General features: G+C 49.8%; 1 protein-coding gene across 1 annotated transcript in view; it reads left to right on the top strand.

The window, feature by feature from the left end:
* LOC146857046 (histamine N-methyltransferase-like) overlaps positions 1-22,728 on the top strand; it is a 383,299-nt gene that overhangs the window by 6,851 nt on the left and 353,720 nt on the right. The gene's annotated exons all lie outside the window — the stretch shown is intronic.

Raw genomic sequence — 22,728 nt, forward strand, 5'->3', positions numbered from 1 at the left:
ATCAGAGTCCAGTGGGTTGCCCAGGATATGGTTGAAGAGCTCATGCACATATTTGAAGATATCACCGGCTTCTTCATTGGTTTTCACTCCTCGGATTCTAATGTGGTGGCTGGAGCGGTTTCAAGGTCTTCCAAGTGAGATTGAACGTTCTCCTGCTGCCATGTATTCGGATTACCTCCTGTTGCATGGCGTCCAATTCGGTTTCCTGGGTGTCTCTTATGTCTTCCAGGGATGCCACTCTCTCCCCTATGTCGTCTACGTCCTTGTGTATGTCTTTAATCCTCGCTGTGAGGTCACGTTTCACTGTCTGGAGGTCATCCCGTAGGGCAGCGAACAGGGACTCCAGAAAGGCCCACGTCACCGGTGCCTCCATAGAAGTGGCCATCTGTGCTGTTGCGTCCGGTCATCCGAGGTCCGCTAACCCCCCGCTCTGTGTCCGGGCAAAGAGATCCTTCAGCGATTTTTCTCTTGTGGCTGATTTGTCCTTTCTGCCCTGGGTGGATGTCATGCTCAGCTCTCCCAACTGTACCGGCACTGGCAAACACGAACCAGGCTGTATGGTGAGCCATTATGGTGCAATATCGTCTGATACAGAAATCCCACTCCGCGTCTCCGGGCCCAACCGTGTGCGTACCAGCTCTACTCCGCACCCAGTACATAGTGCTGCCAAATATCAGCCGGCAATCGGCTGGGCCCCTAATGGTGCGCCGGGCGTCCCTACCTTCCAGGCCTAGGTGCGTCAGGACACCATGCAGCTTCAATCAGTGGAGGCCGGTGGGGCAAGTCCAGTAGTCTGCCTCTATGTACGGCCTCCTCTGGCTTGAGAGTGAAGTTGCGCGAAGGGGGAACATGGTTAAGCGCTCACAGGGGTGCGGCAGCACCCGCCAGATGCAGGGCCCCTTCAATTATCCAGCGCTGGTTTCTATAGGATCAATGACTGCAGATGGCAAGGTGGTGCCGTCACTCCCGAGCCACTACCTGCTCCATAAAGCCCAACAGCGGGGGCCAGCCCAGCGGTATCCAGGAGAGCAGATCCGGCAGGATCCCTCTTGGTGGACACCGGACTGGGTGTACTGCCAGAGCCCCAAGCTCTAATCAAGCCTGCCATGGGGCCCAGCACGGCCTTGAAGTCCTCGAGGAGGCTCCAGGGAAGGAAGCTGCAGTGGGGAGTGGGCGTTTGGTGCGACTAGCCGTGGGAGCCCCGGGGGTCACTCCACCGGGCTGAAGGCCAAAATGCCTCCCGATTGCACACCCCCCCACTGCCAACCTCCAAGCATGTGTGTGCTCCGGCTTCAGCCAGGAAGGCCACCGCTCCTCACAAAATGGCAGCCTTTGTTCGGCCGCCGATCGCCGGCGCTGTTGCTTACAGGTCTGAGGCATCATGGGCAATCCTTGGGTCTGGCCAGCGACCCCGGCGGAGTGATGTCACTTCGCGGCTAGGGACGGAAGGCTCTAGCCCCCGCAGCCGCGGTATCGCCGGCTTCTGCTGTACACTACTTCTCTGCCACACGGCTCCAGCTCAGAATCGGAGGCATGAAGCACAGCCACGGGAGCCCCAGGAGTCACACCTGGTAAGACGCCGATTGTGCTAGGGCACCACAGCTGCCAAATCAGTCGCTTTCGGTGCGTTTCAGAGTCAAGGCTGGTGCTAGAAATCGGTGGGCAGGGGAGAGAAGGCAAAGTACGTCTAAGCTCTCCGCCATCTTGGCCACGCCCATCATATAGTTTTAAATGCTAAGTCAAAGTGGCAGTAAACTGCACACACAGGCACTGCAGTGGCAGGCCTGAGACAGGTTTGAAAGTCTTCTTCTGAGGGTAGCACAATCAGTGCTGCAGCCGACTAGTATCATTTGAAGTAAATACTCTGGGTATATGGTATACCACTTTACAAGGGGCTTACCAGTACACCAAATATGCCAATTGTAGGAGAGTAGGATCTGCTTCACATGGGTACCCCCACTTTTTGCTTGTGTTTCACTGTTTTTCGACCTTAGTCTGGCTGTGGCCCTGCTAATCAGGACCACAGCCTAGCTGCTTCCTCTCTAAAATGGTTTCCATGTACATTAGGTACATATCTAACTGGATTCTGGAGTGCCTTATAAGCCCCAAGTATATGGAGCAGTTTGAATCCTGCCGTGAGGGGAACGGCTGTGTTCCTGTTGGTTACACTCACCTCCACTTTGTCAGCAAGCCGTGAGGGGAACGGCGTGTATTGCATCGAACTACCATACCCAGCGACCCTCTGGGTTGGACACGCCCACATCGCCAGCTGAGGCAGGTTAGCCTTTTTAAGGCCGGTGCGCCTCCCGCAGCGCGGGACGCGCTTGGAGCAGTTTGAATCCTGCCGTGAGGGGAACGGCTGTGTTCCTGTTGGTTACACTCACCTCCACTTTGTCAGCAAGCCGTGAGGGGAACGGCGTGTATTGCATCGAACTACCATACCCAGCGACCCTCTGGGTTGGACACGCCCACATCGCCAGCTGAGGCGGGTTAGCCTTTTTAAGGCCGGTGCGCCTCCCGCAGCGCGGGACGCGCTTGGAGCAGTTTGAATCCTGCCGTGAGGGGAACGGCTGTGTTCCTGTTGGTTACACTCACCTCCACTTTGTCAGCAAGCCGTGAGGGGAACGGCGTGTATTGCATCGAACTACCATACCTAGCGACCCTCTGGGTTGGACACGCCCACATCGCCAGCTGAGGCGGGTTAGCCTTTTTAAGGCCGGTGCGCCTCCCGCAGCGCGGGACGCGCTTGGAGCAGTTTGAATCCTGCCGTGAGGGGAACGGCTGTGTTCCTGTTGGTTACACTCACCTCCACTTTGTCAGCAAGCCGTGAGGGGAACGGCGTGTATTGCATCGAACTACCATACCCAGCGACCCTCTGGGTTGGACACGCCCACATCGCCAGCTGAGGCGGGTTAGCCTTTTTAAGGCCGGTGCGCCTCCCGCAGTGCGGGACGCGCGCGGGCAGCGCCCGGGCAAAGCCCGGGCCAAGGGCGGGCCCGTCCTAGCCCGTCAAGGACCGCTCGAGGCCGGGCTGGGCATACCCTCTGACATCTCTACTAATCTGTAAGTGTTGAAAGTGTTGGCTTTCCCTGCCATCTTACTCATCTGTATATTGCCTTTCTACTTTGTATCATTGGACCTACCTTGACTGGCTATATTAGTAGCACCTGATTATCAGGATACACTTTGTCATTTTCTGTGGATTATTTTGGGTTGGAGATAGGCCTGTCGTAGGCCAGTGACTTTGATTGGGAGTTACCTGGACTCTTACTGTGTGTGACATTCCTTGCTTGGGGTCGCTTACTCCTTTCCCCTTCTTTTGTAGTGGTCGCTTGCTTATTCAAGACACTATGGCTGAGAATCAAGAGTTTTCGTCATCTATAAAGCCTGGTGGTTTGGCTAAGGGCACTTTGGACCGATATTTCAGTAAGGTCACTACGGACCTAGAGAGGGAGGACATACTAGCTGAGAGAAGGGCTGAGCGCCGCCAGTCAATTGAATGTCTGAAGAAAAGGCCCCCTACTGATTTTTTACAACAAGATACCCAGACGGTTGTAAACCCGTCTAACGATGACTTGACCTCACTAGATGGTGTCCCTGCACTTCTTCGGGAGTTATCTCCCCCATCTTCCCCACCTAATTCCCTGAATTCTACACATGTAATAACTATCTCTTGCTCGCGTGACTCTTTGTCGGGAACAGAAGTGTTACCAATCTCTTCCCTGCCATATAAAGAGCCTACTAAAAGGAAGACTAGACCTTTAGTGCAGTCTAAAGTTCCCGGCCCACCACCCAAAAAAAGGAGAAAGAAGGGCGGAGATGCATGTAGACCTAAAATTAGCCACACTGACTTTGGGAGAAGTGATATGATTATCACCAAACCTGTTGTTACTACCCCTAAAGCTCCCACGTTGCCTGTACAAACCACAAAGGTTGCCGCGAACACTGTTTTAAACCTGGTGGAGGTAGGCACCCCCCAACATTGTCCTCCTAAGGAAATACAACTTAATGACCCCCTGGAAAGTATTGAGCACCTTATAAGGTCCTTCATTTTACCTATTATTGAGAGGTTAAAGAGGGTTGAGGAAAGACTGGGGAATATAGAATCGGCCATCAACTACAAAATAGGACAGACTAGAGATATAGTAATGTTGGACCATTCTCCCGTCAAAACCAAACTACCTCCATGTCCTGTCGCAGGAGAAGGTCCAGCTGGAGCTAGTGTAACGATTACTAGCGCTAAAGAGCTGTCCCAATTAACCCCTAAATCTGTAAGACATTTGGACGTACAAGCCCAAAATGAAACCCAGAGGTTGGGGATAAACGAGATGGAAAAAATGTGGGCTCTAATGAGCGCGTGAGTCCCAGTGCTGCTAGGGGAAAAAATTTCAGGGAGCCCCAGGTTGAATTACCTCCTGAAGCAGTCCCCTATGTGGTAGTGTTGGCGAGAGTTCCTAAACTGCCTGATGGTAAGAGGGAGGGATTTGCTCAGCTCAAAAATAAGACTGTACATTGGCTGAGCCAAAATCGTCCACTCCCCCATATCATCAATGGCGAAATTCTTCACGTCCGCCGACTGGATTGGTTGGGAAGCAGGAAGAAGGATATTAAGGGGGATTTAATTCTCATTAACTTTAGGGACCCTGCGGCTGTAAGACATATCCTTAATTGGCCTGCAGAGACATTTGGTACTTCTATTACTCCCTTGGAGTTAACCTTTTTTTACCCCAGAAACCAAGGGAGCAGAACAAGATACCTTGGGGTTCCTTCTGTTTCTTTGACTAACTCTTGCTTATTTCATAAAAAAGAGTATAAAAGGCTTGAAACTAATCCCAAACCAATGTTCCTTGATAGCATTCCAGGGTGGGACACTGTACTACCATGGAGCTATGGGAATCGTATTGGGAGGCAGGACTATTTGATCCCTCTTACACCACTGGATGTCTCGAATCGATATGAGGTTCTTTCGAATCTTGATGATTGCGATTGACAGATGAGACATACGACCAAACTTCCCCTTGTTGCTACCCAGTCTGATCCACTTGTACATCTCGGGCTGCTTCAAAATGGTAATCCCGGACAAATTGAACGACAAAGCCTGTTGAAGAGGATCATGACCCCAGAACTACCTGTCCCTCCCTCTACTCCATGCCCCCCTCTAGAATGCGTAACCAAACAGAGGGTGGATGCTGGTACCTTACCCTTGAGCTATTCTACCAACTTATTGGAACCTCAAATAACTAAGCAAACCCCCAACGTTGAAGGGATTAAAATAATCTCATGGAATGTGGCAGGCCTTAAAAATAAACTCCCCAACCCTGAGTGGGTTACATTTGTCTCGTCCTTTGACATCTGCATGCTGCAAGAAACCTGGATGCTTAAAGAGAGTGCGGCCCCGGGTTTTGCAACATTTGATATTCTAGCATGTAAGAGTGGTAGGGGAAGGCCATCGGGGGGGCTGTCTATATGGGTTGGCTCCCATTTGGGGATCAAGGCGAAGGATATTCCAACTGATTCTCGGGATGTACAACTTGTATTATTGGATGTAGTGAACGGCCCAAGCATTGCCCTGATAAATGTCTATTCAAGGCCTATTAAGAGGGGCCTTGAATCAAAGGCTATTACTGTAATGTCTAAACTCTTACAGTCACTTGACTCCTCTACTGTGCTAATCCTGGGCGGGGATTTTAACTGCCACTTTGAGCCCCTTCTGGACCCAAATACGGGAGATCGTGATGAAGTAGATGCTTTATGGAATATTCCTGACCCACTGGCCCCTTTGGTCAAGGTATGGACCCCCCTTGTTCTGCAATTGCAGTCACTCTCCCTAGCTACATCACTGCGAGCATGCAATGGAAGGGTGATGCCAGATAGACCTGGTAATGTAACGTTTAATAGAGCAAATCATACCTCAACAATTGACTTCATTTTCATTGAAGCCAGACATTGGGACAGGCTCCATGAATTTGTGGTCATTGAGAGGTCTGATAGTGACCACAATGCTCTAGCCCTGACCCTTAAACCAGGAAGTTTTGGACTTAAAAATCCTGCTCCGGGTGATCACTTTGTGATTGACCCATTGACAATCACAAATTGTAGAAGGAGAGTAAAGTGGCCAGAACTTCAAATGTCCACTAGTAAGCTGGCGGAGCTGTATGGAATAATAATACCATTTATAGAAGAGATGGGGAGAGTTGGGCCTCTTGGTAGCCCTACAGATATCCATGGTAATCTGGTTATTGCATTAAAGGACACCCTGTACCCAGTTAAAAGGGTTAAACAGTCCCGGGCCTTAACAGCTAGGTGGTTTAATAAAACCTGCCGCACGGCCAAAAAGGATTTGCTGATTGCAATAAAAATTAAGGACAGGGAGCAAATTAGAGCAAATCGTTCTTTGTATAAAAAGGCAATCAGTGAAGCGAAGAAGGAAGGGGATGCTGTACTGTGGGAAGAGTTGGGACGTGCGCTTAGCTGCAAGGACATAAAATCCTTTTGGACCATTGTTGCAACTGGAGTTGGTGGCCATTCCCACGCCCCTGCCCCTAACATAGCTGCTTCAATTTGGGAACGTCATTTTAGTGATCTTTATGGCGCGAGCAATCTTGATAGTCTGTCTATTGATACCCCAGATCTTTTACCAGTCCCAGGGTGCTATGCCCCATCTGAACTCTTCACTTTGGTTGAGGTGGAAACAGCAATCGGAAAAATGCTCCCAAATAAGGCTCCAGGCTTGGATAAATTGCCAGGGGACTTATTTAGGGCTCAACCGAAGATATGGGCACCGTACTTGACTGTCCTGTTTAATCGTATCCTACAGGGGGGTGAAGTACCTTACACCTGGCTTGGGGCCGAAATAGTACCCGTTTTTAAAAAGGGCTGTCCATTAACCCCCTCCAATTATAGGCCTATCAGCCTTATCGACACCTCGCAAAAATTAATGGGGAGGGTTCTTTTGGACAGGGTCTTGGGATGGATTGAGGAGAATGGGATTCTCTCCACACTCCAGGGAGGCTTCAGGGCTGGTACTTCTACTCTAGATCAGATTTTTCGCCTGCAGGTCTTGTATTGGAAAACAGCTTTGGTTGAGGGTGGCAGCCTCTACCTAGTGTTTGTGGACCTGCGGGCGGCATTCGATCTAGTCCCACGAACTAAATTGTGGCAAGTATTGGCAGAACTGGGCCTTCCACCTTACTTATTGGCCGTCCTAATTAGGCTCCATAACAACAATTTTGCCCAAGTAAGGTGTGGTAAGCATGGTGAGCTCACTGAACGTTTCCCCGTTCAAAAAGGCGTCCGCCAAGGGTGTGTCCTGGCCCCGACATTATTCAGCCTTTATATTAATGGTCTTGTTGACCACCTAAACCGCGTGGTAGACAATGACGCCCCTAAATTGGTGTCAGGTCGTGTGCCCGCATTGATGTTTGCAGACGATACTCTGTTATTGTCAAAAACGTCATCGGGCATACAAAACATATTGAATGGTTTTGCGAGGTTTTGTGAGCTAAGAGGACTTGAAATTAATCTGGGGAAAACAAAATATATGATTTTTAACCCCCCTAAGCGGGTGCGCCCAAATCCAGTTTTATTTGACATTCCCCTTGAAAGGGTCAAAACTTTTGTTTATCTGGGCGTTACGTTAACGGAGAACTTTAGCTGGAATTCCCAAATTGCTAAGTCCACGCTCAAACTTGCCCAATTGACAGGGGGTTTAAATAAAGTTTTTAAAAAATCAATTTTTAAACCTGTTTCCCCTGCCCTTGAAATTTATTGTCGACAGGCAAGAGTGGCCGTAATTTATGGGGCTGAACTTTGGGGGCATAAGCAGACAGTGTCTCTCCTCAAGGTTGAGCAGTCCTTCCTGAGATCCCTTTTAGGGCTTCCTTCTAGCACTCCGCTGATCCCCCTTAGGCTTGATCTTGGGCTAGTCCCAATAGAGGAGATCATCAGTGCGAGACCAATTTTATATTGGAAGAGGCTGTGGTCAGTGCCTGAACTGACCTCCTATAGGTCAGAATTTGCAGAGATTTGGCCTGTTCTTAAATATAAAGAGATCCCCTGGCTTACACATATTAATGAAGGTTGTATCCAATTAGGACTTCCGGATCTGTGGGCAAACCCGGAAGCAAGTTGCCCTGGGATAACAAGGAAAAAGCTGCTTGCCCTGATATCCATGAAGAATTTTTCTTCTTTTTCGAGTTCCTCAGCTTTGGGTAGGTTGTCCTTAGAATTCCTCATGGTTAAGCAAGATTCCAAACTGGAGGAATTCATGGATCAAATAGAACCCCCATTGGCACGAAAATTGTATATCCAGCCAAGATTTGGTACTTTACCGGTTAGGTCCTTTTCGTCTAAGTGGCAGACTCAAAACCAGGAAAGCTGTCCTGCTTGTAATTATAAAACAGAGTCTGTTGCACATGTACTATTCTTTTGTCCAGCCTATTATGCAATCAGGAAATGTTGGTTGACTCCTATTTGTAGGAATTTGGGATTTCGCCACTTTAAGCAGGCTTGCAGGTCATTAATCTATGATACTCATCCCAACATCGTCTTTGCTGTATCCCGCTATTTGCACAGTATGTGGCGTAGGAGACAAACTTTCTTAACTTAACTATCTCTGTATGATAACTTCAAGTTTAATTCTTTTTTAACTTTTTTAACTTTATATGTATATTTATTGTTTTATCATGTCTTTGTAATTGTTGATGTACGCCTGTGCACTTTTATGGTCGCTTGACCGAAATAAAGTTATCACTGACTGGTATACTATGTACCTAGGGCATACGTACCTCAGAGGCCTACCAGGGGCTGCAGCATATATTATGCCACCCCTGGGAAGCACTCCAAAATGACACCACAGGTCTGCTACTGCAGCCTGGGTAAGGGTGTGCTTGCACCCCTTACAGTGTTATAGGCTACCTATATCACTACCTTATACAGACACATATAAACCTATAAGCCACTCCTATGGCAGGCCTTGACAATCCTGAAGGCAGAGTGCTGGTTTTATGTGAGAGGGTGCCCAAGCATGAGCTGAGCCCCTCTGCAGCTTTCGGAAATACTTCCTTATGGCTCTTCTGTGATACAGCCATACTGTTAAATGGTAGAGGCAGTTTCAATCGATAACCTTTCAAGTATTTGCCCGGCGGTAATCGCCTCTCATACCACTCGATAATTTACCAATGAAAGAGGCAGGCGCCGGAGACTGGAAGGCAGGAAACAAAGTTTTATTCCGTCGGAGCAGAACACATCAGATCAGACAGCAAGGTATCGTCACGAGGTGCTCTAACTGCATCTCTGAGACCTGGTCTCTTATACACAGGTTTATTGCTTTATTACACATAGTACATTCTTGAGATTCCCTTGATGCATGAGAGAACATCCCCTGAAGCCCCGGCTCAGATCCGATCCCACACATAGCTACAGTAGAAGTTCCCACCTCACCCGCAGTAGGAGAGGGCTATCGCGCAGCAGGGTATTCTGCCAATTCCTGGGGGTGTGTGCAACCGGTCGGGTCTCAGGGGGTAGGGGCTTTGATCTACTGTAATCCCTTTGATGTGGGGTGTTTCCCTTACAGTAGGGGCAATAAACTGCATCCGCAGGGCTAGGTGATGGCCTGGGATCGGGTCGGACAATGGGGCGCAGAGGAAGGGGGTTATCAAAGGAGAGGCACGACCATGTATGGGATGTCGGTCGGATGTGGTACCGTAGCAGGGTCGCGCAGAAGGAGAGGGTTTACGGCCTGTATGAGAGAGCGGGGGTGGCCGGCGCGCGGGGGGTGCTTGCAGTGTCAGGGGAACGCGCTGGCGATTGACAATGAGCGGGGGAGAGAGTGGGGTGCCTAAAATGGCGGCCGTGCATTCGCTGTGCGTGGCGCTGGGGAGAGGCAAGATGGCGCAGATAATGTTCAGTTTGCAAGCTAAATTTCCACAGTCCTCCCTTTTAACATATCTCGCCAGCTTGCCTGGCCGACGTTTATCTTCGTTAACCTTCAGCTATAATATCGTTAATGTCTTTTGTACATTCCTTAAAGATACAGAGTTTTTAGGGCAGGCAGGAGTAATCTGACACATTTGCTTATAGTTACATACAGGTGATAAAGTAGGCAAGGAGGTAGTACATACAGAGTTACATCAGCTGTGCCGCATGTCAGGCCCAGGTACAGGAGGAGGGGAGTTTGTTTGAGCACAAATAGGATACTGTAAAGCAAACAGGATGTTTCTGGCAAAACAAGGGATATTTCATACATTACTTAAGGCCCAGACTTCGTGTGGATCGAAAATAGTCAGTATAGTCGTGTGCATGGCTGGTGTTGTGTGAATGTTACTATACAAAGTTACATTTTCTTAACTTCTCAGTGTACAGTCGGAAGTGATTGATGCAACATCATGAAAACTTGATAGGAAGATAGTTAATATAAACAGGTGGTTGGGAGAGGATTTTCAACTTTGACATGGGTTCTTCTTTCCAGTGTCCTTTTTTTATAAAGAGCCATCACTGGTAAGCTCTTATTGTTGTTCTTCTTTCGTTGGCACTGTTGAGCACCTGCGGTGGAGCTAAGGTCCAGCTCAAATCCAATTTCTCACGTTGCAGGGTGTGACCATTCACTGTTCTCCGATCACAGCCCTGTTCCTTAACACAGTTCACCATAGGTACTTTGAGACAGGGTACCTGCTTTTTGTTCTTCTGTAGGTAAGTCGGATTCATAATCCATATAAAAGAGGGTGAGAGAGAGAAGGGTGTGACGTGCTTCGGGATGCCGAGGGAAGAGGGGGTGGAGTGGGGTCGGATCAAAAATGTGGACCAAGGGGAGCAGAATCTTCCAGCACTGGGCCCATCAATCGGGCCCGACGGGTTGAGACTTCAGGCATGCTGGTCAGTGAGCAGGGGGGCCTCGATGTAGCCCTTCGCGCTTATCATCCTGAAAATGGTGTCTCGTCTCACGCCCTTTTTGCTTCGTAGCTTCCCCCTTGGTCGATGTCATAGATGTTCCATGGTCTGCAGCCAGGCTGTGCGTCACGTCCGACCCCTCCCTTCCGATGGCAGCACGTTATCTTTAAATGAGTACAAGAAACAAAAATCTTAGAGAGTTGGCAGGGAAGACATTTACATACTTCATCCTCTCTCCCAACCACCGAGTAGTTGCGGACATGCTTTTATCGGTTGCTGTATGATTGGTGCCTATTAACTCTGATGTTAGTGTGTGCGTTACTAATCTATTAATCATTGCTGTGGTGCAAGTTTCTGTGGGTATCCCTGTCCATCGTCTGGCCCTCTAGGTGCCGATTCCTGCGCCCGATACTGGTTGCAGGAAGCCTGACATCTGTCAACCCTCTAGTCTATTAAAAATTCGAACCGGCTTCTCCGGCAGAGACTCGTTCTTCTCAACACAAGTTTTGTTAATACATATTTCCTTCCGAGGACTGCTAAGTTTATGAAAAGAAAGTGCGAGGTGCTACTGTCACGGGTTCACGAGTATCCATTTCGGGGAGGAACATAAGCTAAGCATTATTTTTGCTGGCGACAATAGGTAACCCTTTATCAGTTTAGGTGATGTATTATTAGTGAATAAGGTCATCAGCTGTTTCATTCGAAATACTCTGAGGCGGCTAGTATAGGGCTGGGGTTATCTTGGGAGAACGGGGTGCTTTAGACATTCTATTTCGGGGTAATTGGGCGGGGGTAATTCTGGGCGGTGGAGATGGTGTTGTTAAAGCTCTGAAAAAAACCACTGACATATAGTCCCCGTGATGAGGGCCAAATTGGGAGACATCAGTCGTCTTACCTGTCCTTTCTTTTCTCAGCCAATTAAGCTCAATATTTGTAGAAAGGAGAGGTAGTAACGTGGCAAAGTACGGTCGTTTTGTTTCAGTCAATTTGTTCGAACACCACCGTGCTCCAGGCCAATTATACACTTACCCAGGAGGTATGTGTCGTTAATTTATTCAAAAAGAAAGAGGGTAGGAAGGCTTTTTAGTGAGGGAGGGAGTGAGAGAGAGAGAGAGAGAGAGAGAGAGAGAGAGAGAGAGAGAGAGAGAGAGAGAGAGAGAGAGAGAGAGAGATAGGTGTGCATCGAGTAGGCTATTTGGCATACATACGACACAAAACGAGGGAGACATGGGTAAGATAATAGGCCACTTGGTGCACACACAACATGGAGTAGCATGGGTCTGTTCCATGTAAGAAAACACAAGCGGGGAAAAGACATAGATTCGGTGATCACGTACACACAAATGCCGGATAGGGTGTGACAGTACATGCATCAAGCGCAGAAACTTAAGACGGAGACTCAGGGCTACGTTGAGTATGGGGACCTCTCCTTTCCTGTCCTCCTTTCCTATGCATGCTGCGTACTTTCAGTATTTTGTAGTTTATCCTAGGGGGTGTCGGACCCTTTATTCTCCTCCCTTTGATCGGTGGGCGAGCACTTCAATCATACAGTGACGCTCTCTTCAAGTGACCTAAGCATGAGATGCATACACATTCATACCGTGTAATCATAGCACACACGCACCATCATGCCATACAGTTCCTCATGTTCTCAATGGTGGTCTGCACTTCACACACTATCTCACAACGTTTGTCTAAATTTTCCCTGATATTGAACTCGGTGCGGTCCATGTCCACTTCATTCTTCAGTCGGAGCTTCGTCGTGACCTATAGAGGGGAAAAAGAGGGGAGGGGATGTGCAGCATTCAAAGTACCCTAGCGCGCGCAGACACGAAAAAGTTCTACATACCACATACCAGGCTAGTCGCAGGAATGGGTGATACCACAGACCTATTATTCTTTTTATCCGAGACAAAGATGCTCTAATTTATTTCATTTCCTAAATTCGGGTTCCCTTGTCATACATGCATTTCTCAATCGGTCGTGTATTAAGGTGCAAGATACCATACCTTGCGTTCGGCATATACCCTGAGCTATGGTTGACCATTGTTTAACAACTCTTGGAAAAGATAGGTGTGATGGGTACAAATTCCGTTAATCAAAAAGATTCAGGCAAATGGGGACTGCATTATCTGTTTTCTATTGCTTGGGAGTAACAATCATTTATTTCAAAAGAAGAAATCTTTATCAACCTATGTGATTAGTCATGACACTGATTCCGTAATTCTTTCAAGAGGCCCTTTATTTAAAACAATGTCAGTGTACAAGATACGGGCCTACAACCGTTCAGGCCGGCCACGGCGTGAGAGGCGTCGAGTGTCATGAGCAACGCTACTACGGCATAAAATCGGTTCCCTCCCCGCCCCTCCCCGACCATCAGGTGTGGAAGCATCGCATATATATCTATATATATCTCTCTTTTTAACACAAATGTCACGTGACTGGAACGCCACAAGGGTTTGTAGGCCTCTCCTACATCGGCGCCATCTTGGGGCGAGGTCGGGCCAGAGTACAGTCTAAGTCTTTCCATGAATTAGCTGTTGGACCAGAATTCCTTTCAGTAGTTCGAGAACTTTCGTTAGCGTCAACTTTGCGTCAGCATGGCGTCACTGCGACCCCGTAGAAATGCCATGGTTCGTTCTTGGGGCGGGGCAGCAGGCGGGTTCTTCCGCCGACGCTTCGAACCAGTCTTTCTCACTGCACCAAGCGGAGGCAAGGTGGCTGCCGCCCGGGGCAAAGAGCAATGGCGGCGGCTTTGTCCTTACCGGAAGTCTGCGGGAGTCGAGTGTCAAATACTCCAGCCGATTTTGCAAGGCTGAGGGGAGCATTTTGTCAAGGGTGGGGCCCACGCCCAAGCAGACAAGCTTTCGAGTCCAGAATTGTCTCATGGTGGGCTTAGGCCTGGATCCGGAGGAGCCGACCGCCTGGAGTCAAAAGGCAGCAGCAGTAGCAGCTCTTCGGTACAGCCACCGGAGAGGAGCCAACAGCAGCAACAACGGCAGTTCGGATGGTACTGCCACCGGGGTGATTCCAGTAGCAGCGACGACAGCAGTTTGGATGGTATCGCCACCGGGGTGGGTCCCCGATTACTTGGCTGCGGGGGCCCACTCCTCGCGTCGGGTGCTAGTGGCGATCCTGGTGAACCCGTGCTTGGGCGGTGGTCCGGTGGTCGCGTGCAGCGGCAGGGTGCAGCTCAGCTGGCCGGTGAGTCAAAGACGGTTGGGTGCAGCTTAGCTGGCCGGCGAGTCAAAGACGGTTGGGTGCAGCTTAGCTGGCCGGCGAGTCAAAGACGGTTGGGGTGCCCTCATCTGCTGGCGAGCCTCCACCTGGGGAGGTGGGGGAGGCCCGTCCGCGTCGCCTCCCCCCGCCAGGGCACCCTCCGTTATTGAAGGAAGAAGAGAATGGGAAGATCCGCACAGCGTGCCAGGGTGCAATTCAGCAGACCGATGAAAAAGATGGCTGGGGTGCCCTCATCTGCTGGTGAGCCTCCACTTGGGGAGGCGGGGGAGGCCCGTCCGCGTCGCCTCCCCCCGTCAGGGCATCAGCCGTTATTGAAGAAAGAAGAAAGAAAACGGGAAGGTCCGCACAGCGTGGCGGACTCCGCCTTGGTGTTGCCAGAACTTCGGCGCTTCGTATAGCCTCCGGCCTATTCGCACAGTCGTCCGCCACTGATGTCAATGGATTTTTGCATGGCTTTTATAGCCCAAAGTCAACTAAAAGGACCGCCCAAAACAGGCCAATGTTGCAATTTCGAGGAAGGAGAGGCGAGCACGGTGTCACGTGGACGTTAAGGCTTTGGGATGGAGGTTGCAGCATACTGTCATGTAAATAGTTGTTTTAAAACGTGTTTTAACCTGTTTACCCTGTTGGTGTGTTTGTTATATCTTATAAGTTATTAAAATGTTATAACTATACTACTTCGTTGGAGTGTTTGTACATATTTGCGATCTGGTGACGAGCACAAGGAGGTTACTGTGCAATCGGAAAATAACATAGCCCAATTGTGCGCGATCTAGCCCTAGTTTGGTGACGTCGATGGTGGGTGTCAGCAGGCTTCCGTTTGTGCAGGATTTTGTCATGCTTATTGGGCGGGGTGGGCAGTAGGGCAGACATGTTTAGGTAGCGAGAGTAATGGAGTCGGGCTACCTCGTGGCCGTCTCGACCGTGAGCTTGGCTCCTTCCCTTGGTTTCATATGTCCCACAAAGGGCTAACTCCTAGCGTTACTTTAGTTTTTGTAAGGTCAAAAAGGATCCCACCAGTGCCTTTACTATTTTGTCGATTCCTGTTCGTTCATCCTTTGTTAGTCGATTCATTCTGATGGACTCTTTCTTTCTCATCTCAGGGTCACCCAACATTATTGCCGACGTTGTGTTCAGTACAAGAGGCTCAGCCGGCACGGAGGCCGTGAGGACCGAGGCCCCTGTACTGCTTTCGCTCGTGTTTGGGGGTGGTGGGTGTTGCACTACTGACTGGGAGGGTGCATATGGAGGGGGCATGTAAATGATCGGGGCACCTAACAGTAATTCGTCATTCGTTCGCTGCTTGGAGGACAACTCAGGGTAGAGCAAAGAAGGGGTCCTAACAGCGTACTGGCCTGATGTTTCGGGCTCCTGCCTTAGTTTAGTTTCCCTTCTCTCCTTTATTTCTTCTTCTAACCTTCTAGCGGCAAGGTGGGCTGCCTTTCGTAATTCCTTTTCTGCTTTTACTTCTTCCCTCTTTTTCCGTTGCGTTGCTTCTTTGCGCCACATGCCAATACTGTCAAGCATAGTAGGCGTTGTCTTATTGCTACGCAGAGCTATTTCTAGCGCTTCTATCTTATGGTCGTCGAAGGATCCCATCAGTGGCCACTGACTCTCGGGGTCCTTCTTTGTATATTTATGCCATAGCTTGGTATAAGCTACGGCGACTAGTCCATATTTAGTGAACATGTCCTTATTAGGGGTGCCTTCCAGTGGAGCCGGATGGTCCACCTCTAATAAGCGGTCCGGGCAGAACCAACTACCAATCAGTGGGGAGAAGATAGGCATGACAGGTTTCAACGGGGACAAAAGTCAGCACTACCTATCTTTTCACTGCTTGCAAAGACTAGACAGAATATCTCTATTCCTCGTTATTTGTAAGCAGAGAATACCTCCAAAAGAACCAATATCGAACAACTAGTGTTCGGACAATCAATCAATCAATCAATGGGGAGATAAAGATAGGCACGACGGGTTTCAACGGGGACAAAAGTCTGCGTTACCTACCCTTCACTATTTGCAAAGACTAGACAGAATATTTCTATTCTACGTTATTTGCAAACAGAGAATATCTCAAAGAGCACTATTCTTCAAAACAATCAATGTTCGGACAATCAATCAGTGGGGAGATAAAGATAGGCACGACGGGTTACAACGGGGACAAAAGTCTGCATTACCTACCCTTCACTACCTGCAAAGGGAGAGAGAGAGAGAGAGTATTTCTACTCCTCCCCGTTTGTAGACAGCGAATATCTCAAAGAGAACTATTCTTCAAAACAATCAATGTTCGGACAATCAATCAGTGGGGAGATAAAGATAGGCACGACGGGTTACAACGGGGACAAAAGTCTGCGTTACCTACCCTTCACTATCTGCAAAGGGAGAGAGAGAGAGAGTATTTCTACTCCTCCCCGTTTGTAGACAGCGAATATCTCAAAGAGAACAATCAATGAGCACAATCAATGAGCAATACTAGTATTCCAAAGCTTCAAACAATCAATCAATTATTTCGCAATTTGTCGTGTATCACGACCTTACCCGGACCGCGTGGACAGTTTCTCGTCTTCCGCCTCCAGCGCCCGATCGTCCTCTACTCTCCGTATTTGCCGCGGCACTCCTGATGGTTCCCAGTCAGGACCGTAGATCACTCGAGAGAGGTCTGCTCGGAACCAGTGAAGTTCGGATGATCGGCTGCCAGACGAGGGTCTATTGGGCAGGAGCTCTCCCGATCGTTGCAGTCGTTCACTCTGTCGTCGGGACCTCTCCCACTGGATCCACGTGTCGCTGATGGGCCCCACGTTTGGGACGCCAATTGTTAAATGGTAGAGGCAGTTTCAATCGATAACCTTTCAAGTATTTGCCCGGCGGTAATCGCCTCTCATACCACTTGATAATTTACCAATGAAAGAGGCAGGCACCGGAGACTGGAAGGCAGGAAACAAAGTTTTATTCCGTCGGAGCAGAACACATCAGATCAGACAGCAAGGTATCGTCACGAGGTGCTCTAACTGCATCTCTGAGACCTGGTCTCTTATACACAGGTTTATTGCTTTATTACACATAGTACATTCTTGAGATTCCCTTGATGCATGAGAGAACATCCCCTGAAGCCCCGGCTCAGATCCGATCCCACACATAGCTACAGTAGAAGTTCCCACCTCACCCGCAGTAGGAGAGGGCTATCGCGCAGCAGGGTATTCCGCCAATTCCCGGGGGTGTGTGCAACCGGTCGGGTCTCAGGGGGTAGGGGCTTTGATCTACTGTAATCCCTTTGATGTGGGGTGTTTCCCTTACAGTAGGGGCAATAAACTGCATCCGCAGGGCTAGGTGATGGCCTGGGATCGGGTCGGACAATGGGGCGCAGAGGAAAGGGGTTATCAAAGGAGAGGCACGACCATGTATGGGATGTCGGTCGGATGTGGTTCCGTAGCAGGGTCGCGCAGAAGGAGAGGGTTTACGGCCTGTATGAGAGAGCGGGGGTGGCCGGCGCGCGGGGGGTGCTTGCAGTGTCAGGGGAACGCGCTGGCGATTGACAATGAGCGGGGGAGAGAGTGGGGTGCCTAAAATGGCGGCCGTGCATTCGCTGTGCGTGGCGCTGGGGAGAGGCAAGATGGCGCAGATAATGTTCAGTTTGCAAGCTAAATTTCCACACATACCATATACTCTTAAGTGCATTATAACCTCGCTGTAAATGCTAACTTTGGGATGGCTGCATCAAAACATGTTGTGTTTGGTGTCAAACGCTTTGGAATATTACCCCCCCCGCCAGTCCTGGCGGCGGGGGTAGCATTCCACCCTTCTAGAGGGAGAGACATGTTCACACTGCCTAACCCGGCAGGACTTTCCTGAGCCCTGGCATCACAAAATGGATGCCTCTGCCACAGACACGGGTCTGGCCTCCTGCTGCTGACCGAAACTCCGGCAAGGGAGGCCTGGACAATAGGTTTCCTGTCGAGGGGAGGTGTCCCCACCTCCCCAGACAGGCTGATGTGTATTGGGGCTGGGCGGCAGCACTCTCTGGTGCTTTGAAATCCTGCACTGGGGTCACACTTGGTGTCCCTGTGCATACTCCAGTTCAAACCGGTTGCAGGGGCTACCTGCCCCTGCTCTGGCACAAAACTGGACAAAGGAAATGGGTGTAACCACCCCTCTTTACTGGTCCACCCATAGGTGGGGCCTTAGAGTTAGTCCATCCCCTAAACTTAGTATAAGTATAGGAATCCAGTCCCTAGGACTTTAGATTACCCTGGTCGAAACTCTGTAATGTACATCCTGGACCTTCGATGTTCTATCCGGACTAGAAGACTGAAGAAATCTCCCTTGGGGTCAAGGACAGACTCCCCTGCTTGGCAGGCACCAAAGAAGCAACTGACTGGTCTGCAATTCTGAAGCTCCCGCCGGACCCTGAAGTCTCTGCTTCCCCAGAGGTGGATTTCCAGACTTCCTCGAGGCTACCCTGAGTCCACAGTAAAGCTGAGGCCCGTGGATATCGTGGGTGACGTGGAACCATGACCCCTGGACACCGTGAACTTTTGCAGCAACACTATCTTCCTGGTCCCCCTTGAAGTTGTGCTTTGGGCTCCGAGTAGCCCCAGCCTTGAGCACCTCTTGCACCAAAGATTGTTGGCCTCCACTCTACGTGTGACCCATGGGCCAGCTCCAAGTGCGACCACTCGAGGCTCCGTCACGATCACTAGCCCATTGGCTAGCAGGTCCCCATGAAGGCAACTCCTTTTCTGATTGGGCTTACCTGATTGCTCCAGACGTGCCCTGACTTACCCTTGCTGGGTGATTCCCTCAGACCTTGCTGGTCTGCACCGCAGTCCTTTCTCTGAATTCCAGTGACTTGCCGTTGCCAAGGCTTGTTGTGTCCATTCCGGTCGCCGACACTGCAGCACCCCACAGACATCGTTGGACAGCTCGAATCCGGCTCGTCTACTTCATCGACACCTCCTGGACCTCGTGGCTGAAGAGTCAAGACACCGATCAACTCACCTGAAGCACCCGACATCTGTGGGCATTGGTCCATTCTCCCCTCGGTCACTGGCTAGTGACCCAGACTCTGTCCCCTCTGCATTCAGGTTCCTTACATCCTAGATCCAGGCTTGGATCTCTTCGGACACTTCTCCTCTTCCCGGCAGCAGCAGTTCTTTGCAGGCTTCCATTGAAATCGACGACGCGACCCAACACCAAAAGACACCTATGCACCCGGCTTCCCTGGGTGAGGTAAGTCGAGTACTCCGGTGCTCTCGTGGGTGCTAGCCCTTGAACTTCTTAAGTCCAAAAGGGTTTGGTTCAGACTCGATTAGAAGTGGCCCTAATCTTTAAATTTCAAACCGCGACATTGCCCATAGAAGATAATAGGAACCCGCAGTTGTGTTTTCACACTGCATACAGATCCCGTGGGTCCCCTGTGTCACTACCTTCGGTGGTTCCTTGGGGTCCCAGTGATTCTAGAGGCAATAGGCCTAGTGCCTGTTCCAGTCGTGGTTCTTATATCACTTTTTTTTGGTATATGGTTTGGTACGCCCCTAGGGCCCAAACATGTATTTGTGCTTGTACTGATGCTTGCTCACTTGTAACTTAAGTACTTCAAACTCCAGTCTCATAAAGAGACTAGAGGGGTGTGTGTTAACATCAATACATATATTTTAAATATATACCTGGTGTGGTTGTCCTTTCATTTGATCATTCAATTGATTTTAGACTGGTAAAATAAGCTGCTTTACATTCCTTCTTCAAGACTTAGCCTGAAGGCTGCTCTCCATAGCTACCACTAGGATAGCTTTCATATAAGTTTGTCTTTAACCATTCGCCATAAGGGGTTGTTTGGACTGATACAAGGTGCCCACTAGAACTAGTGGACAGCATATATCAGGCCAACTTCTCACACCAATCATAAAGACCAATGTCATCATGTTTAGGTAGAAGCACGTGCACTTTAGCACTGGTTAGCTGTGGAAAAGTGCTCAGTGTTCTAAGGCCAACATGGGAGGCAGCAGGCAAAATGGTTGGGGTTTTCCCCCAACCATTTTACCTTTTGTCTCCCATATTTTCGGATCTAATGATGACAGGTTTAACACCCCAAAACCGTAACGATTACGCATGACCGTGGAGCCTTAGTTGGCATGGGATAGCTGGCCTCTGTGCCGGTGAGTAGAGCCGCTCGCTTGTGAACTGGAATGTGGACGGAAGGGGGAAGCCTCCATCACTCTTAGTGCACTGCATGTCCATGGGGCACCTCGTGCTAAATCATTTGTAGACTACCTGATTCTGGGTCAGGGTTTCGTAAGTAGCGAGGCGGATACCTTGTTGTGATCTTTTGAAAGTCATCCTCTGTTCATAGCTTTTATCTTAGTGCGTGGATGCCTGTGCCACGAGGGATGGGGTGACAGCCTGTGGAAGGCTGCCTCCAACATGTGAAGTGCGGCATGGGGGCTCCTTCTCCTGTCCTGCACCACCAGGTGGAGGAATGGGGGCAAACACCTTGCAAGTCAGCATGGTGAACAGATGGCCAGAACAGACACCATCGGAGCCGCTTGGATATAAGAAGCCAGTCAGTGGCTCAAGGAAGGGTACTCTTGAGTGCTATTATCATTGTCATCTCCTGCCAACATTCTGGTCATCAGGTTGGGCCAAGCCACCTGATCACCAGACAGAGTGACCAAATCACTAGCCAATGACTGACTGCACAGATGACCAGTCAGTTCCTGTCCGACCAGTGTGCAAGAGGGCCTGCCGGAACAGCTAACTCCGACTTTTGTCTCCCCCCAGATTTTGTAAACCCCCACGATAATGAAAGAAAAATTGATTTCCAGACAGGCTCTAGGGGAGACAAGGGGTTGGCTGAGGTTTAACCCTCCTTAATCCCAGGCTCATGCACCAGGAAGGTAGAACGCACCAACCCAGCGCATCTTTAGCTGATGGGCTGGGGCGACAATCCTCACCTTGGGCATGGTAGCTGCAGACAATGACCCTCATGACCTTCCAGGTTGAGGAGCAGAGACAGGACCCAGTGTGAAGGTCCAGGCTGCTAAGAGTCTTTCCAACAGCTTGTAAATTGATGCATAGTATTGAGTAGTGTGTGTGTAATAAATGTACTCTTCCTTTTTATAAAGAAAAGTACAGACTGGACAATCAATTATTGAGTGTTATTTCTGAGTACCTGTAAATAGCGATTACTAGCCTACACTATCTCCCCTGAGTAAGCCTGAGACTGCTCTGCAATGCACTACAATGGGGTGTTTGGTTCCCAGTGAAGGACAAATGTAGACCCATTATTTGTGCAGGCCTCACAACTAATGCGTCATTTTCCAACATTGGTGTCTAGCGGCGGGAAACATAGTATCCCATTCTGGTACGCATTGACAGCATTTGATAATTCCAGTTTTGCCACACATTACCTAAGCAGAAATGAGCAAATAATAGAGCACAAGGCTCTGAGAAGGGTTCAAAGGTTTGGTTATGTGAAATAAAGGTATGGGAAAGGTAAGCCCCCGCACACATAAGTCATGTGAAGATATTATGGTTTAAAGGTTAAACTGTATTGATATGACTGAGTTATGTTGATTGTAATGTGATGGCGGAATAGGGCTTTCCAGGAAATGATTGCATACCAGTGTTCTAAGCCATATTGTTCCCTTTGAACCCTACACAAACTATCTCTGCATGAGGCGGGAGTCTGGGTTTCCTACAGCTTGGACAGATCCTGTAATCTGCTTGTGGAAGGGAGGCAAAGCCCTGGCTTTTTCCTCTGAAGCCAAGGCTCCAGGCACAAGGCAGAGCCAAATCCATACCCAGGCCAGGGTGGCGTTGGATCAGGCAGGATTCTGGGGCTCCTGTGGCTGAACAGTTCCCAAAATCCTACACCCCAGGAGAGGCTGGTGAAGCCATGGCTATTGCCTGGGAAGTCAAGGCTCCAGGCACTGTGCACTTTCACCTTCCCTACCTGGGCCAAGATGGCATTGGGCCAGGAAGGAGTCTGTAGGTTGGACAGCTCCCACAATTCCATCATAACAGGCTTTTGCCTGGGTTTGAAGGGCACTAAGCATGGCCACCTTACCTACCCAGGTCAGGGTGGCATTAGGCAAGGGAGGAGTCTGGACTCCTGTTGGCTAGACAGCTCCTGTAATACCCACCCCCTGTAAGAGGCAGGTGAAGCCATGACTTTCAACTAGAAACTAGGGTCACAGGCAGGGTCACCTTCCCTACACACAACAGGGTGGCATCGGACTGGGGAGAAGTCTGGGGCTCCTGCAGGTTGAACAGCTCATGTAATCCCCTTCCTCCATGAGAAGCAGGCAAAACCATGGCTTTCCCCTGAGAAGCCAGGGCTGCAGGCACCAGGCAGGGCCACCTCCCCTACCTGGGCCAGGGTGGCATCGGACAAGGAAGGAGCCTGGGGCCTTTGCAAGCTGGACAAATCCCTCAATTCCCTGTTGGAGGCCCGGTCCCCGCAGGCCCGTGGTGCCAGCCAGCAGACTGAGGCTCATACCCTGGTCAGGGCAGGATATAGCCCCCCCACACAAGGGTTGCCTGATTTTAAGACAGCCACTAGTTAACTTGTCAGCATCCAGTGGGCAAAAGCAGGGCCGGTCTGGG

This window comes from Triturus cristatus, chromosome 3_2 (assembly GCF_964204655.1).
Source record: "Triturus cristatus chromosome 3_2, aTriCri1.1, whole genome shotgun sequence".
Lineage (NCBI taxonomy): Eukaryota > Metazoa > Chordata > Amphibia > Caudata > Salamandridae > Triturus > Triturus cristatus.